At 45.4% G+C, this 4253-nt stretch overlaps 1 long non-coding RNA gene across 1 annotated transcript; it reads left to right on the top strand.

Moving 5' to 3' along the window:
- The first annotated feature begins 234 nt into the window (after nucleotides 1-234).
- On the top strand, nucleotides 235-2627 carry LOC146058883 (uncharacterized). Its single transcript, XR_014470022.1, has 3 exons — nucleotides 235-631; nucleotides 814-891; nucleotides 2597-2627. It is a non-coding gene; the product is annotated as an uncharacterized LOC146058883 (long non-coding RNA).
- The last annotated feature ends 1626 nt before the right edge of the window (nucleotides 2628-4253 follow it).

Genomic DNA, 4253 nt, shown 5'->3' with positions numbered 1-4253 from the left:
GGCGCGCAAAAGCATTCCTTCCGTCGGTGACTTGTCTGATTATGGGCCAGTGCTCTGGACTTGCCCCCTAGGCTAAAAGTTGCCAGCCAGCCCCTGATAATATATATATTATATTTATAGATAATAAATATATATATATATATATACTGTATATACAGTATATACTGTATACAGTGTATACATATCTATTATAATGTGTAAGGGGCATTATGGTTATACAGTAAGGACATTAATAACATGTGTCATGTGTAAGGGGCATTACTGTGTGGTATTATCAGGGGTGCCGAGAGAAAGGGGTAGGGGGTACAAATTACCCAGGCCAAAGTCTGATGGATGATGTCCCTGATCACATGACGGTACAAACATTGGCTGGCGGGAATGCTGTAATACTGTAGGTGAAGGCTGCGTGGGCCACATGTCGAGGTCTTGCGGGCCAGATTTGGCCCATGGGCCTTGTGTTTGACACCCGTGCACTAGAGCGTGGTGGGATAATAAAATACAGTACTTGTACTTTACTGTACTAATGTTTGAAAGGACACTACAGTATACTGTAAATGTTATTTTTACACAGGACGTCAGAGGAGGAGGAGGGAAAGGGCACTTTTGTCATCAAGTGGAAGCGTGGCAAGCGGTATGTGTCCTATCCACTTTGGTGGGGAGTGGATTTTATAACGTACAGTATGGCATCCGCAGCACTTTATAAAATCCAGTCCACGCCTTTTTGTAAACCCACCCCTTCCCCATTTACAGTAATAAGAGTAGAGTAACTTTATGAAAACAGCACATTTTCTAATTTTTCTAATTTTCCCACAGTGCCTCCGCTTGAAAGTTTGCAGGCCGCTACAGCCGCCCCATCCGGCTCAACAGGCGCAGCCGCTGCCCAGTTTGAGAGTAAGTCCTGCCATTTCTTACCGTGGTTTTTGGAATCATTTGAATTTTGTTTCTATTTTTTAACCCCTAACCCTCTTTTCATACTTACCAAGTCCCCGGGCGTCCACAGCAGGCTTCCGGCATCTTCTCCAGGGTCTCCAGCGGTCCCAGGAATGCATTGCGCGCGCACACTCGCGCAATGCATTCCTGGGACCGCTGGAGACCAGGAGAAGATGTCGGAGGCCTGCTGTGGACGCCCGCGGACTGCGCGGACGCCGAGGGACGCCCGGGGACCATCAGGGGACAGGTAAGTATGGCTGCAAAAAAAATATTCCAAAAACCGGAAAATTCCCCTATCCAAAATGCTCGCGGTCCTGAGCATTTCGGATAGGGGATACTCAACCTGTACTGTACTGTACTGTATTTGTGAAAATCTGAAAGTTTTCTTCAAATGTGATGACTGGATTCCCCTTTTCAAAGCTGCATTGTACTAGAGATGCCAGTTCAACCTCCTTTCTGTAGTGTTAAGTGCAGACAGATACAGTAATTTGATTAAGGGTCGCTATAAACCTGCATTGTCTAAAGACTGCATTGTCTAAAAAGGACATTTACATTTGAATCTTGTATCTGTGAAAGGAAAAATCACACTATTAGCCTCCCCACTCCAAGTACACTAACTCATTAGCATTTCTATGTGTTAAAGCTCTCCACCACCAACCCCCACTAATGTATTGTCGTTTATAGGATACTGTATTTGTGAGAAACTGAAGCCAACCTTCCCTCGATGATTTAAATAAAAATTAAAAGACATGAAATGTTAGCATTGAAAAATGTTGGTTGGTTTATTTAGCAAAATATTTTGTCAAAAAGTTATACAGTATTCAGTGATGAAGCGCACATACTGTAGCGGTATAAAAGTGCAGCATCACCCATGTGCCCCCCCCAGTCCTCTGCCCCTGCAGCAGCATTCAGTTGGTCGACCTAAAGATGGTCGACAGTCATTAGGGCCTCACCACTAGGTCGACATACTGCAAGGTCCACATGGGACAAGGTCAACAAGTCATTAGGTCGGCATAGGATTTTTCACTGTTTAAAGAGCCGACAGGCGGTATTTCATGCCCTAATATCCACTAGGGCAGTGATGGCTAACCTTGACACTCCAGCTGTTATTGAACTACACATCCCAGCATGCCCTGCTACAGTTTTACTATTTGGCCATGCTAAAACTGATGCAGGGCATGCTGGGATGTGTAGTTCAACAACAGCTGGAGTGTTAAGGTTAGCCATCACTGCACTGGGGCATTGTGGGAGAATAAAATAGTGTGCCGAGTGCATGGACACTTAAAACTACAGTACTGTATGTCGACATTCGGGGAAAAAAAAACAGTGGAAAAACCCCATGTTGACCTTTTGACTGTCGACCTAGACCATGTCGACCTAATGCTTGTGTCGACCTGATGACCTGTCGATCTTATCCCATGTCGACCTAGACACCTGTCGACCTTGCAGTATGTCGACCTTATGACTGTCGACAATCTTTCGGTCAACCATACCAAGCGCAGCGGTCCTATCCACTTTGGAGCGGAGTTGATTTTATAAAGTACACTACTGTATAGCGGCCGCAGCACTTTATAAAATCCAGTCCACGCCTTTTTGTAAACCCAGTAATGAGTACAGTAACTTTATTTAAACAGCACACTTTCTCATTTTTCTCATCTTCACACAGTGCCTCCGCTTGAAGGCGAGGAGGACACCCTGACCTTGCGGGCCGTTACAGCCTCAGCCGCTCCGTCTGAAAGTAAGTCCTGTCATTTCTTTATTGAGTTTGTGTATTTTTTCTTCCTTTCCAACTTGTGTATTTTCTTGGCGTGCCTTTGGCCGAGGCTGAGGGGACGCAATGCACTTTTCTATTGTCCATGTTGACTGTGTCGACATTCAGTCAACAATAATGAAAAACTCAATGGTGAACTTTTTGACTGCCGACCTAGACCATGTCGACCTAATGCTTGTGTCGACCTGATGACCTGTCGATCTTATCCCATGTCGACCTAGACACCTGTCGACCTTGCAGTATGTCGACCTTATGACTGTCGACAATCTTTCGGTCGACCATACCAAGCGCAGGGGTCCTATCCACTTTGGAGCGGAGTTGATTTTATAAAGTACACTACTGTATAGCGGCCGCAGCACTTTATAAAATCCAGTCCACGCCTTTTTGTAAACCCAGTAATGAGTACAGTAACTTTATTTAAACAGCACACTTTCTCATTTTTCTCATCTTCACACAGTGCCACCGCTTGAAGGCGAGGAGGACACCCTGACCTTGCGGGCCGTTACAGCCTCAGCCGCTCCGTCTGAAAGTAAGTCCTGTCATTTCTTTATTGAGTTTGTGTATTTTTTCTTCCTTTCCAACTTGTGTATTTTCTTGGCGTGCCTTTGGCCGAGGCTGAGGGGACGCAATGCACTTTTCTATTGTCCATGTTGACTGTGTCGACATTCAGTCAACAATAATGAAAAACTCAATGGTGAACTTTTTGACTGCCGACCTAGACCATGTCGACCTAATGCTTGTGTCGACCTGATGACCTGTCGATCTTATCCCATGTCGACCTAGACACCTGTCGACCTTGCAGTATGTCGACCTTATGACTGTCGACAATCTTTCGGTCGACCATACCAAGCGCAGGGGTCCTATCCACTTTGGAGCAGAGTGGATTTTCTAAAGTACAGTATGGCGGGCGCAGCACTTTATAAAATCCAGTCCACGCCTTTTTGTAAACCCAGTAATGAGTACAGTAACTTTATTTAAACAGCACACTTTCTCATTTTTCTCATCTTCACACAGTGCCACCGCTTGAAGGCGAGGAGGACACCCTGACCTTGCGGGCCGTTACAGCCTCAGCCGCTCCGTCTGAAAGTAAGTCCTGTCATTTCTTTATTGAGTTTGTGTATTTTTTCTTCCTTTCCAACTTGTGTATTTTCTTGGCGTGCCTTTGGCCGAGGCTGAGGGGACGCAATGCACTTTTCTATTGTCCATGTTGACTGTGTCGACATTCAGTCAACAATAATGAAAAACTCAATGGTGAACTTTTTGACTGCCGACCTAGACCATGTCGACCTAATGCTTGTGTCGACCTGATGACCTGTCGATCTTATCCCATGTCGACCTAGACACCTGTCGACCTTGCAGTATGTCGACCTTATGACTGTCGACAATCTTTCGGTCGACCATACCAAGCGCAGGGGTCCTATCCACTTTGGAGCAGAGTGGATTTTCTAAAGTACAGTATGGCGGGCGCAGCACTTTATAAAATCCAGTCCACGCCTTTTTGTAAACCCAGTAATGAGTACAGTAACTTTATTTAAACAGCACACTTTCTCAT

The sequence above is a fragment of the Crinia signifera genome, chromosome 2 (assembly GCF_055691185.1).
Source record: "Crinia signifera chromosome 2, ASM5569118v1, whole genome shotgun sequence".
Classification (NCBI taxonomy): Eukaryota; Metazoa; Chordata; class Amphibia; order Anura; family Myobatrachidae; genus Crinia; species Crinia signifera.
The sequence above is the reverse complement of the archived record's forward strand: the minus strand, read 5'-3'. Positions and strand labels throughout refer to the sequence as shown.